The sequence below is a fragment of the Mytilus galloprovincialis genome, chromosome 6 (assembly GCF_965363235.1).
Source record: "Mytilus galloprovincialis chromosome 6, xbMytGall1.hap1.1, whole genome shotgun sequence".
Classification (NCBI taxonomy): domain Eukaryota; kingdom Metazoa; phylum Mollusca; class Bivalvia; order Mytilida; family Mytilidae; genus Mytilus; species Mytilus galloprovincialis.
This window is the reverse complement of record NC_134843.1, coordinates 28,074,373-28,089,533: the sequence shown is the minus strand read 5'-3', so window position 1 is coordinate 28,089,533 and position 15,161 is coordinate 28,074,373. Positions and strand designations below refer to the sequence as shown.

Below are 15,161 nucleotides of genomic sequence, written 5' to 3'. Positions count from 1 at the left end.
GGACATTCAAAAAATGCAAGAAAGTAGTATATATATATATAAAAAAAAAAGTTCGTATGCATATTGAGAAAACTTTGTCAATAAGTATAGTATTTGATTTAGTTTGGTATCAAGTGAACGCTTAATCACTAGGGATCAATAAAGGACCCTTAGTGAAAGTCTCGTTTAAATAATTGTTAAAAGGATATTATCAAGCAGGGCATATTTGCCCTGTGGTTCAGTTTACTCAGTTTTTTGTTTTTCTAAATTTCTAGGGAAATGGGAGTGACGCGACAGCTGCCACCACCCGTAATGGACAAACATTCCAAATCAGGTATGTGTGGCTGTCAGCTTCCGGTGCAATTTCCCACCTGGGCATTTTCATGAATGAAAGGGCATTGGACAAGCTTTAAATCCCAATAGGTGTAGGTAAAAACTTTGCCGTAGGGACCTATTCAGAAAGACTGAAAAATGAACCCATACCCATAACTGATGGGTACCTCAGACTGTGGATGGCGAGTGAAGTCTTCAGGTGCACTTTCCCATCCAGGTATTCATACAGATTGAAGATATGGGTAAAAACTTTCAATCTTACCACCCGTGGTCAAGAACTTTGCCGTATGCAAATGGGAGTGAAGCGACAGCTGCCACCACCCGTAATGGACAAAAATTCGAAATTGGTAATGTGGCAGTCAGCTTCCGGGGAACTTTCATGAATAAAATGGCCTTGGACAAGCTTTCAATCTCACTAGGTGTGGGTAAAATCTTTGCCGTAGGGAACTATTCAGAAGGACTGAAAGATGAACCCATACCAAAGAAAAAAAATGTCACACTATAATAATTAACAGAATGTCTGGGAAAATATTGAAAAACAGTTGAATGTGTGCCAATAGGGCGACAAAGGATGATCGACCTTAATTTTGTACTTATCGGCCTAATAATTTAAAGAATTATATGTCAAAAAATAATTTCTTAAGCGGTACCCTCGTCAAATCAGAAGAAGTGCTTTAAATTGAATGAATTATCATCTTGTTTACATTTTTTTCATTCTCTCCGCTTCGTTAGTACCCAATTTCCTTTGGCGACGATACACAGGTTGATAGCCTTTGATTAATTTATCTATCTATTTTTTGTACGATGTAGTTTTTGTTACACGATAAAAAATCTAAGTTTAGCAAACAAAGAACATTCCAGACTCTTTGATTTTGTTTAACTTGTTTCTGTTTTGCCTTTTGCTTTTTTATTGTTTTATTTCTTTCCTATTTGGAAACGAACGAAAATATCTATTTGATATCAACGTATAATGTCATGTAATATAAAATCTTCAAAAACTGAATAACTGATTTAGAACATTAGCCTGAAGCAAGCACGTCGCTATTCACGTTTATTTGATGGAATCCAAAATGAAATTTAAACAAAATTATTATAAAGTGTTTCCTTTCTAAAAGTCTAAGTATTTATTCTTCTGTTCTTTATTTATAACAAATGTCCATTAAACAATTAATAGCGATACATCACGTATTAAATATTAGTAGAACGTTGTAGTATAATGTCATTTTGTGATTTTCAGACGTATCTCTAAATGGTTCTGTTACGTATTTATGCTCATTGTTAATTTTAGTGGTCGATAGAAGTGGTCGCTAGCTTGATTGGTCGCTAGAATTGTTCGGTAGCTTGAGTCTGGTTTTGACCTGTCATACTTTCCTTCGTTTATTTTCCGTTGGAAGTCCTAATCCGTATTACTTTCAAGAATGAATGACTTACTTTGTTTTTTTCATTCTGTTTTGGAATCGCTTTTTATTAGAAAGACAAGAAATGCGTTAATGTCAGGTTAAACTTGTGCATATTCAATGATATCTTATTGTACTTATTGACAAACAGAAATTTACGATAGACATATTTATGATTAAAACACGGTGTCGCAAATCTGATTCTGTTTAGTGGTTCGATAAACATGGACTTTGTCAATAGTTTTAACATGCAACGTTGATTTGGGCAGCATTCACAATTACACATTATACAATGATAGCTAATCATAAATCTGTTGCATTTATAGATAGATCAGAATATCGGTTAAATTTAATAACAAACTTTACTCAAAATTTCAAGAACTGATCCTTCAGTATATTAATGGTTGATTTGTCATTAACTTGCCTTTTTGTTTAGATATAGTTTTAATAGAAACTTATGCAGCCGGTACAGGTTCTGAATTGGATCCTATTCAGCAGTATGTTAAACAAGGACAGGAAGCTGTTCTACAGTGTATATACGAAAGGGAAAAGCTGAAATGGTCCAAAGATAGGACATTAATAGCTAGTGAGAACGCTGTCATTGATCCTACAATGTATAAAGTATCAGTCACAAACACAGGACTGTTCTACAGATTACATGTACTGAACGTTCTACCTGATGATGAGGGAATTTACAGTTGTAGAGTAGGGATTAATGAAGAATACTACATACAGCTGATTTTATATGGTAAGAACTTCTACATAAAATGATACAGATACTTTTCAATTAAATGAATAAAGGGGAGTAAAAATGTAGCAGACATATAGTAACGTTATCGTATCTAGTCGCTTTCAGGTGGATCTTATGGATCAAAATTAAACAAAATAAAAAAAATAAAAAAGTAACATGTGTTATGGTTGTCGATGAAACAAAACACAAGTACAAGTATATAAATAATTTCAGGTTAGATGTGTTGTACTTTTATTAACACAATGAAATAAACACGTACAGAATAATTGTATAGCAGGCTGTAGAGTAGACCGTTGGTTTTCCCGTTTGAATTGTTTTACACTAGTAATGTTTGGGGCCCTTAATAGCTTACTATTCGGGGTGAGCCAAGGCTCTGTATTGAAGGCCGTACCTTGACATATTATGGTTTACTTTTATGAATTGTTACTTGGATGGAGAGTTGTCTCATTGGAACTCATACCACATTTTTCCTATATCTATGTAAAACCCAGACATAATCTGAAATAATTTAAAACTGAAAAGTAATGGATGTTTTGTGCTTGTTCCAGTTACTGATCCAAGAACAACACTTTATTACAGGCTCCTTACATCTTTCAGAAACATAAAGATCATAAAAAAAATCGTATTTGACCAATCAGAGGCGTTTTAAGCATAACAATTTCCAAGCTACCTGTCCTAGAGTTAAAAAAAACAACAATTATACTGGCATTTCTTAAAACGAGCTAAAGTTCAATTTGAACACTTTAATACATCACATTTTCAAGACTAAGATATTAATCAGTAGGTCTCAAATTGAGCAAGTATAATGACACCATTAAAAGTGGCAACAAAGTAATAGGGTTTCATACCATAACATAAATAACAAAGTATACATGACCACACTTTTTAACAGTTGATTATAATGCTAGAAACGCATTTAAAGTTACCGGTATCTAAAACAATATTAATCTGTTTAAAGTTAAATTGATGCTGTGTATACAATTTACTACGAGCCTATGTTATTTGATAACCTGTAAGTAATTGTTTCTTTAAAAAAAAACATGTATATAAATTGAATACTAGTACCTAGCTTTGTCTAGATACATGAGATAATAATGTGTCTCCTTGTTTAATTGAATTGTCGTGTAGTACCAGAAGAAGACTGCTAAAACCAATAAATCCTTTCCTGTCTCTTCAGCAGAGTCATCAAAATCTTCAAGTATAGAAATAAAAATTTTGATGGTTCAATTCCATAATAGCCTGTTGTTTGTCAATAACTTTGATATTTTTATTCTAATAAATCAAATCATTATCCATCATATGTCCTTTATTATTTCAAATTAATTAAAGAGAAGATTTTACGAAACATTGACTCGAATGCTTTCATATTTGAAACATACATAAAACAACATTTATCGTAAAAGGTTATAATTGTGATGACACTATTAAGAACATAGGCTTGTATAGTGTCTTGGTATGATATATCTATTCATTGGATTGGTCAATTCTCTTAGTCAGTAGTTATAATTTCCAACGGTTCGAAAGTATAGTGGGAAATTACTGTAACAACTTGCTTTTAAAAAAAACAAATGTCAATACGTGAACCTTAGAACTTTTTTTACGCAACTTATTATTTCAACTGAATTGTGAATTACATCTCATTATTTTCACTACCATGTGTGTGGAGGATAACATTTTCTTTTTATTGCAAATCAGGACACTTATAGCATGGTGAGAGTTGTGTTAAATATAAAGTAAGGAGACAAGGAATGTATTTATTTCAATAGTTTGGATCCAGCTAATACATTCAATTTGCTACGTATACATGTATACTAAATATATAAAATTCCAACCCTTCGAAACCGTTCAGAAACAACCAGGAGAATCACACAAACAATTTGAAAAATCACGCGAAGTTCGCGAATTGTTTTGGATAAAAAGACTTCAAACAGCTTATCCTCTCGGTCTCAATGACAATTTATAAGGGCAAGGGAACATATCTAAAACTTCTATCGATGTCATTGATATTGATAAACAACTTAGAAATAATAGGTCTCATGGTAAACGCAAAAACGAAATCAACGTATTAAACATCGTATAAATTATACACTTGCTGATCTGTTATCTATAAATTAAATAAAAAAATAGTGGTAGACATCAAGTATTATGCAAACTGGGTCAGATGCCTATAATTAAATTATCTGCTATTTTTCTGGAGTGTGATCAAATTTCTTTTTTTAGCCCGTTTTTTTTAATACACCCGTATTATTACAGCCTTTTGTCTTGACAGGCTATTTCCTAGAATTGATAAACCTGAAAATCATAAACGACATTTTCTTAAATTTAAATATATAAATAGAGGTATTGATTTTATTAATTTGTCTAGCATATATAATGACTCTTCCGTCTATAGCTTAATACCTCCATATTTTGATAATATAGAACAAGCCATTATTTCGTATTCTTATAAGACAACGAGCAGAAATTTGATTTTTAATTATACGTCAATTACAGCAGACGTCAATATAGAAAATAATGTTCCTTCCACTTGAGACTGCGAAACATCTAGTTTTAGATATGTTCCCTATGGTCATGTTATTACAGGAGATCCAACATCGTCGAAGACCGCGATGTCATAACTTTTCTAAAGAAAGGACCAAAATGCCGTCCTCCATCTATAGTAGATTGGAAATAAACTCATCATAGATACCAGGATTACAATTTTATATATATACGCCAGACTGGAAACAGTGTTGTCAGGTCATTAAAGACGCTCTGTCTGCCTACTGTAAAAATTGGTGCAAACGTTAAAATAAGATAACAAATCTTTAGACAGTTATTTGAATAAAATTATGAACACTGTTAATATTCGAATATCTCATGAAATTAATAATAGGAACCATGATATTCCCATTTCTAGAATAAAAAATAAACTCAAGGTACTCGTATCGGCAGACAAGGCAGCCAATAATGCAGTGGTGGTGTGACACATATACTACACGGAAGTTCTTCAAAACGAAATAATCAATTCCTCTACTTTTAGGTCCATCACCACAGAGAGTCAAATAGTTAACAAGCATACCACTACCACTACCCAGCTTAAAGCATCTTCCGAACATTTGAAAGTCCCTACCATGTACTGGTTACCGAAATAACACAGAAAAACATTTAAATTCCGTTTCATCACCGCATCGAGAAGGTGTTCTACTACTAGTATACCAGTGCTTCTAACTATCTCCCTTACTACTATCAAAGAACTAGTTATATTCTTTTGTAATAAAGGTTATGAAAATAATGGTATTAATTATTTTTGGAGTGTTAAAAATTCTTTAAAGGTTTTAGATAAAATACATGCTTTTGATGGTCCTTATAATTCTGTTGACAGTTATGATTTTTCTACTCTGTACACTACACTTCCACACAATCTTATAAAGAAAAAGTTTTTGTATTTGATAAAATGGTCTTTCGAACAATTTCATTGTAATTTTATTTACTGTAACTCGTTTAAAGCCTCTTCTGTAACGAAAAAGGAAAGTTTGCTAGATACACTTACTAAAAATGTGAGGATATGATTGAAGCTTTAAATTTTCTGCTAGATAACATTTATGTACGTTTCGGCGATAAAGTGTATCTTCAGGTAGAAGGTATTGCTATGGGCACAAACTGTGCCCCTTTAATAGCAGATTTATTTCTATATTGCTATAAATCTCAGTTTATGACCTCACTCGGTAAAGACCCAGCATTGTTATATCTGGTTGATACATTCAAAAATACCTACCGTTATCTGGATGATATTTTTTCGTTGAATAATCCAGAGTTCTCTAAATATTATTCCGAAATTTACCAAAAAGAACTTACTTTAACTAAATCTAAAATAAACAGAAGCAGTTGTCCTTTTCCAGATTTAGACATATCAATTTCTAACGGGAAACTTCATACTAAAATTTACGACAAAAGAGACGATTTTTCATTTCCTATTGTCAATTTTCCTTTTTTAGACGGCGTTGTGCCTTTGGCTTCATCATACTGTGTTTATATATCTTAACTCGCTCGATATGTCCGTGTGTGTTCTGATTTCATAGATTTTAACGAACGTAATCAATGCATCACTGGGAAATTGTTGTGTCAGAGATTTCGATACCATAAATTACTTTAAACTTTTACTAAATTCTTTCAAAGATACAAAGATTTGATTAGTAAATGTGGCTGTATCTGTAGAAAACTTATTAAAAATGGTATTTCACATCCAAAATTTTACGGTAATATTGTACTTAACGCGAGGAAATCACTATGTGATCCGTGTAAACTCATCGAACCTTTAAACAAACTTATAAGTAAGGGTTATCGTACCAATATTGTAATTAGATCTCTGAATATAATTTACATTAAATTGGCACTAATATCGATTTTGTCATTAGCAAATTAAACATAACTAATCTGTATTTCCTTTTGAGGCGGGATGTAGAGAGACACACACACGTTAATTTTGATCTCTAAAAAAGTCGCTTCTCACTATCCTACTACCTGTCGAAACATTAATTTTTGGCATTGCACAAGTCATGTCTTCTCTGACTGTTCATGACGTTAAAATGCTAAAATCCCTGGGATGTGTTTTAGTAAATTTTAGTCTCTGATGCATGATTTTTTTTATTATTGAATGTTTTTGGCTTTTAACTAGCTGTCAGTAACTGCGAGTACTCTCAAATAGTATTTTCTTGTTAATTCGACCTGTTGATACTGTTTATAGTGGTTTTTTTTTGTTATTTTATATTAATATATAGCTTGTCTATATACCAGCTTTGATTATTTGGAATATCTACTAATTTTCACTTCTTCGTACTACATTTGTATGAACATCAAGATTATTCTCTTTAAATCTGTACAGGGAAGTTTCAGCTAGCTCTAATTGTTCATATTCACCCCTATTTGTATCTAGTGTTAAATTATGTATTTATATGACAGAACTTTCTTGGTATTCCTAATTATTGAAAGAATGTTATACACATATGTAATATACCTCAAACGACAAAGTTATTTTTCATTTACCTGTAGATATTATTAAAACTGTTTTTTTTTTCAAAAGTGATTATTTTCAGAGGGTTATATATTTCGATAATAAAAAAATTCTTGATATCGAAGAATTGAATATGTCTGAAACCGGTTGTTCTTTCTTTTTCTCTTGTTGTCTCCGAAAATAATCTGGAGTGCTTCAATTTGAAATGATTAATTATAAAAAAGAAGATGAAGTATGATTGCCAATGAGACAATTCTCCATAAGAGACCAAAATGACACAGAAATTAACAACTATAGCTCACCGTACGACCTTTTTCTTTGCTTTGTTTGCTTTTTTTCTTTAAGCATGTTACTCGTACTATCACATATACATTGAGTTTGCATTGGTTTGCATTTCACAATTTTTGAGTTAGCATTTCGTTTAAAGTCAGACTAAGCCTTGCAGGACGGAGGTTGCACATTTAGATGTAGGTCTACACAATATTAGATCAAAAACGAACTAATGAAGTAAATCGTAAAATTTAATCGCATTACTGATGTAAAGTTACTGTTAAAAAACATGTAAAATAAATATGTTTCTTTAAGATCCTGCCCCGAGCTGAGAAACAGGTTCTAATTGATTTTATGTTTTTAGGATTAACAATAGCAATCAATATACTGGACAATTAATCTGTTTAATAAATTATCACGACGACAAATTCATTTGTAAATAAAACATAACTTTTTAATGATTTCAAAACAAATTTATATCAAATCTACCAATATTGAAAAAAGTCCGGTTAGCGATTTTGTATTCGGTATTCGGTCGTTCGACCGGTTAAAGGGTTAACCGGTTAACCGTTGACAAATATATTTATTAAAAGTATCAGAAGCACATGTCTGTGTTTTTTTATGTTCAACACGTGTTGATGAGCACATGGTTGCATACCTGGTTTGTTATTGTATGATTTGATTGGCTATTGTATGTCGCAATGCAGGTATTCGACCCGTTTGTACGAGGGTAGGATCGTGATTCTTGTGCAGAATCTTATTATAAATAATAAATATGTTTATGACTAGTTATTCGACGTTCTGCCTTTCAGAGTAGCATACTTCCGTTTCGTTATACATATAATGACCGAATACCACCCAGACGACGAGGATACTTTGCTTTTGCAGTACGTTCAGGTGCCAAGTCTAGTTCTGTACCACAGATAAGTGATCAAACTTTCGAACTTTTTACTTCATATTTTGATAGTAAGATTTCTTCTCTAAAGAACGAATTAGTCTCCGGGAACGACTCCCTAGCTAAGAAGCTCAAGAAGGAAGTGTCCGTTAAGCTTAAGGGTGAGGGAAATCAGATTCAATATTCCTTCAACTCAGATATTGTTTCCGAATTGCAGAAACTTCAGAAACGTACATCCGCGGAAGATTCCGTAAGCACCAATTTGATATCGGGCCTTATTCTAAAATTCAACTGGAGGAATAAATTGATTTGGATTGCCGACAAGTCGCCAGCAGGTTGGTCTACAGTCTGCGAATACGAAAGTGATGACCTTGCATCAGACTCAGAAGATGAAAAACGTTTGCGGCAAGCAGAAAGCAGGGCCCTCAAGACAACCAAAGAAAAGAAAACCCGTGGAAAACCGTACTCAAAGCCGTCCGCCACCGTTTCTAGACCTGCCAACTCTTCTGATACTAGTAACAGTTATTAGCAGCCTAAAAACGCTACCCAGCAGCCCTTTCCGAGGTTCCGTCGCCACAAGGCGACCCCATACGACGCATGTTACGAGTGTCTTCAAACTGGCCACTTCAAGATGAACTGCCCAAAAGCTACAAACAAACCAACCTTTGGAACCTTGAGTGAAAAGATACAAGATGAGTATATTACTTTTGTTGACAATTTAATGTTAAATGGTTATATTAATGTTCTCTTTCAACATGTTAAATATTTTGACAATATAGATTTTTCAAAAATCGCTAAAGGAGTAAAATTAAGCTTATTTAAACATATAGAGTTCTGGAAACACATTGGGACCAACAAATTTGTGTTGTACACCATTGAAAAGGGTTATATAATTCCATTTATGAAACAACCCCCTCCAATGAAATTTTGGAATAATAAATCTGCCTTAGAAAAAAGTTTGTTTGTAAATGAAGCGGCATCCGAGCTAATTAGCAATGGCTGTATTCTAGAAGTACCATTTCAACCATTCGTGGTTAATAAAATTAACGGTACCAATTTTGTTGCACCAGATGCGCATTTCGACAATACATGTCTCTTCAGTGATGCTCGTGGCCAAAATATCTGAAATCCAAAGCTTATATAAAAGATGAAGAGCTTTAATCCAAAAGGTCCAAAAAGTATAGCCAAATCCATGAAAGGAATCAGAGCTTTGCATGAGGGAGATACATTCCTTAATTTATAATAATTTCCATCATTTTGTAACAGCAAATTTTAATAACACAAAAAATCCGTATTTTCATGCCAGTACCGAAGTACTGGCTACTGGGCTGGTGATACCCTCGGGTACTAATAGTCCACCAGCAGAGGCATCGACCCAGTGGTAGTAATAAAATTAACGGTACCAATTTTGTTGCACCAGATGCGCATTTCGACAATACATGTCTCTTCAGTGATGCTCATGGCCAACATATCTGAAATCCAAAGCTTATATAAAAGATGAAGAGCTTTAATCCAAAAGGTCCAAAAAGTATAGCCAAATCCGTGAAAGGAATCAGAGCTTTGCATGAGGGAGTTGTTTCAGTGTTGCTACACAAAAAACTGGTAAAAAGCGTTTGATTTTAGATTTAAGTGAATTGAATTTCTATGTTTTGAAAAACAAGGTAAAATTTGAAGATTGGAAAATTGCAATGGAATTTTTCCAAAAAGATCATTTTTTAATTAAGTTCGATTTAAAATCAGGATATTTTCATTTGGACATCTGTAAAGAACAACAAACATATTTAGGTTTTTCCTGGAATAACAAGTTCTACTGCTTTTCTGTACTAGCTTTTGGTTTAAGTAGCGCCCCCTATATATTCACTAAATATTTGAGATCAATGGTAAAGTATTGGCGAGAAAATGGTGTTAATATTGTTCTTTATCTGGACGATGGATTAGGCATGGATGAAGGTTATCAAAATTGTAAAAATACTTATGAATTTGTAAAGTCATCACTTAAACTGGCTAGATTTATTGTCAATGAAGAAAAATCAATTTTTGAACCAGTTCAGTGTTTAGAATGGTTAGGGTTGATTTGGGATTCAAAAGATTTTACTTTAAAGGTGCCAGAGCGCAGAATTAATGACACTAAAGATTCTCTTGATATTATACTAAAATCATTTTCAAATTTGAACGCACGTATGTTGGCTCAATTTGCCGGAAGAATTATATCAATGTCACCAGTTATGGGTATATCACAAATTTAATGACGAGGCATATATATTTCGCGATAGAAAACAGAAAAACGTTGGATTCAAAACTATATTTAGTATATGAAAAATGTGTATTAGCTGAATTGAAATTTTGGCAGGAAAATTTGTTGTCGCTTAATGAGAAGCGTTTATTGAATGATTCTTTACCGAAAATTATTGTATATTCAGATCCAAGTAATATAGCTTTAGGTGCATATACTGTTGTATCGAATGAAAAGATTTTTCATTGTATGTTGAATGAAAATGAGAAAAAAATGAGTTCGACTTGGCTTGAACTCAGAGCTATTCAATTATCGTTGAATTCGTTTGAACCCGATCTGAAATGTAAAACAGTTAAATGGCATACAGACAACCAAAATTGTGTAAATATAATCAATAAAGGCAGTACAAAGTTACATTTACAACATTTAGCTTATGCTATTTTAAGAATATGTACAAGGAAGGGTATCATGTTGTGTCCAACTTGGATACCTCGGTGTGAAAATTTCAAAGCTGATTTCATATCTAAAATAGTTGATATTGATGACTGGCAGCCCTCGTTTCAGTTTTTTACTTTCATGAATGGAATTTGGGGTCCTTACACAAAAGATAGATTTGCTAATTTTCATAATACAAAATTTAAAAGGTTCAACTAAAAATTTTGGAATCCAGGAAGCACTGCTATTGACGCTTTCGCTCAAAATTGGACTTTGGAAAATAATTGGATTGTTTCTCCGATAAATTTAGTGGCTAAAAGCATTAAACACCTCATTCTCTGTAGAGATGAGGAAACATTGATCTTTCCAAAATGGCCATCATCAGCATTTTGGTCTATGATTTCTAATAGAAGATTGGAATTTCAACCTTACGTTATAGAAGTTCTTTTTCATCAGGTCCAAATATATTTATTCAAAGACAGAATAAAAACTCCATTTTTGGTACCAAGCATTTTAAGTCTGATATACTGGCAATTAAGATGAAAGCGACTTAATGATGTTCGAATTTATGTACATATTGTTAATTGTTTACAATATGGGAAATTTGCATTGTAATGCAAATTTGGTTCTGACACGGCTATATCTGTCGTTATAGCAAGGTCTAGTGACTAGTACGATGTACACGAGATATAAAATTATGTAAATATATAAAAAAAAAAGAAAAGAAGTTTTATAATGTTATTATTTGTTTATTTTATGTATACGTTTTGCAGACGTTTTTAGTACTGGTCGTTGGTCTAAGGATAATATACCACAGAATGAAGCTCTTAGCAACCTTGCAAAATGTCTTCCAGATTATTGTTTAAATGCTAGAGCTGATAATACTAGAAAGAAATACAGGTATGCATTTAATAGCTTTTGTAAATGGTGTAATTTATTTGATATAAAGCCTTTACCGGCATCAGATTATAATGTCTCATTATATTTGATTCACGTACGAAAAAATTATAATTCTTTTGCAAAGATAAATGAAGCATATTATGCCATTCAATGGACACACAAATTAGCTGGATATGTAAATCCTTGTGATTCTTTTCATTGTACTTCCGTAAAAGAAGGTACACAAAGGTCAATCGGTCATCACATTGTTAACAAGAAGGAACAAATAACTCCTCATAGTCTTAATCAACTGGTTTTGAAATATGGCAATACAAATAGTACTTTAAACCATAGAAGAATAGCATGCATGTGTCTCGTTAGCTATGCCGGATTTTTAAGATTTTCAGAATTAGTTAATTTAAAAAGGTCATATGTTTCATTTCATTCATTATATATGTCTTTATTCATCGAAAAAAGCAAAACGGACCAACAAAGAGCAGGAACTCATGTTTATATTTCCAAAACCTTTTCGGTAACCTGTCCAGTTCAAATGTTAGAGACATACTTGAACAAAGCGAACATTAAAAACGATTTTATAGAATTCATATTTAGATCCGTTGTATATCGTAAAAAGACTAACACGTACGTGCTAAGGGGTCATACGCCTTTTGTCTTATACAAGAGCCAGAGAAATACTGTTAGAGGCTTTAGAATGTTTGGGATTAGACAAATCAAAATTTGTATGCATAGTTTAAGAGCAGGTGGAGCAACAGAGTGGCTGCTGCTGGTGTTCAAGAAAGAATATTTAAGAAACACGGTAGATGGTCTTCGGATACAGCAAAAGACGGTTATGTGCGTGAAAACATTTCTGAAAAACTGCTCGTTACTCAGAATCTTGGCTTGTAGTTTTCATACCCGTTTTCTATTATCTACTTTGTCATTTCGAAAGTGTGCTACTCACAAGGAGAGCTCATTCCTATAGTATACATGTGTTGAGTTTTATTGACAAAATAATTTATGTTCGGTTAAGCTTGGCGAACAAGAACATAAATATATGTATTAATAGTATCAGAAGCACATGTCTGTGTTTGTTTATGTTCAACACGTGCTGATGAGCACATGGTTGCATACCTGGTTTGTTATTGTATGATTTGATTGGCGATTGTATGTCGCAATGCAGGTATCCTACCCGTTGTACGAGGGTAGGGTCGTGATTCTCGTGCAGAATCTTATTATAAATAATAGATATGTTTATGACTAGTTATTCGACGTTCTGCTTTTCAGAGTAGCATACCTCCGTTTCGTTATACATATCCCCACCCCACCCCACCCATTTGATAGATTTGAGTTAGACAGTTTAATGATGTGACAAGATAAATTGTAATAATAATGTATTTATTGTGTTTTGTAGATTGTTGTTGATTTTGATTTTTAGTTGGGATGGAGTCCCGATACGGACTTTGTTGTATTGAAGAAACTTGTGTGATTTTCTTGGATGAGTTATTAGATGCAGATGGACGTTTGAATGAATATTGAAATATGAATATATGAAATGGTTTTGATGTTTGAAGAAAAAATAAAGTATTAAAGTGTGCTACTCACAAGGAGAGCTCATTCTGAAAGTGTGCTACTCACAAGGAGAGCTCATTTCTATAGTATACATGTGTTGAGTTTTATTGACTAAATAATTTATGTTCGGTTAAGCTTGGCGAATTAGAACATAACACTAGTTAATTTTACGTTTTCTATGTTGTGACGTTATGGTATTGTTTCAGAAAAAAAAAGAAGGTTTGGTACCATTAAAACGTTTAATCCCGCTGCAAATGTTTGCACCTGTCCTAAGTCAGGAATCTGATGTACAGTAGTTGTCGTGTGTTTATGTAATTTATACGTGTTTCTCGTTTCTCGTTTTTTCATATAGATTCGACCGTTGGTTTTCCCGTTTGAATAATTTTACACTAGTAATTTTGGGGCCCTTACTAGCTTTTTGTTCGGTGTGAGCCAAGGCTCCATGTTGAAGGCCTTACATTGACCTATAATGGTTTACTTTTATAAATTGTTATTTGGATGGAGAGTTGTCGCATTGGCACTCACACCACATCTTCCTATATCTATTGATATACCATGTCCATGCAAATCCGGAGCCTGTTTTTATGTTTGCTTATTATCGTGACTGTTTGTATAACAATATTGCCATTGATTTATATCTTGTACAACACTGGTCAAATTGATGTCATTTAGCTCGCTTTTTTAAGATTTTACATGTCTTTTAAAATCTTCTCTCACTGGCTAGCATAGTTTACCAAATATTATATAATCATATCAGTCGCAGGATAATTCGATTATTATGAAATGCGGTTCCTTCAATCAACATACTTAATAAAATTCAAAACTTTACATTGTATTTTGCTAACTTATGTGTGTTGCCTATAATTCAGAAATTTAACAGTGTTTTCGTGATTTTTTGTTTAAAGTTATGAGAAATGAGATCTTCTGCATGGATAACTGTTTCTTTTAAATTATCAATTATCATATTTGTGTACATTAACGTTTCATCATAGGCAATACGAATGCATTCCCTTTTTACATTGTGTGTTTTATTTATGAAATCTTTTGTATCTTGAACTTAAAATGTATGCCTCTTCAAAATGGTTTTAAATAAGATCACTTAAGCTCTTATTGCGTCTCGTGGGATAGTTACACGTATTGATGATCAGTCCCAAGGAACATTAATTATTGTCTCCTACTAGTTGCAATGTCTCATTAATCATTTCTAGATTAATTAAATGATTTTTTGAGAGACTGAGGTACATATGTGTCCATGTTTTGAATCATTATTATTCTTTAAGAATTATACGTTTCGGAATGTTTTTCTCTTTGTTTTCTGTATAGATTATCAACTATATCTTTTTATAACCATATGGTACATAAGTGAGTTAGAGATCTGTGTAAAGTTCTTTATTGCCAAGTTTTAGATATCTTAATTGCAGGAATCT

The 15,161-nt window shown here is 32.7% G+C and overlaps 1 pseudogene; it reads left to right on the top strand.

Moving 5' to 3' along the window:
* The first annotated feature begins 258 nt into the window (after positions 1 to 258).
* Positions 259 to 15,161, top strand: part of LOC143078557 (uncharacterized) — a 53,744-nt pseudogene continuing 38,841 nt past the window's right edge.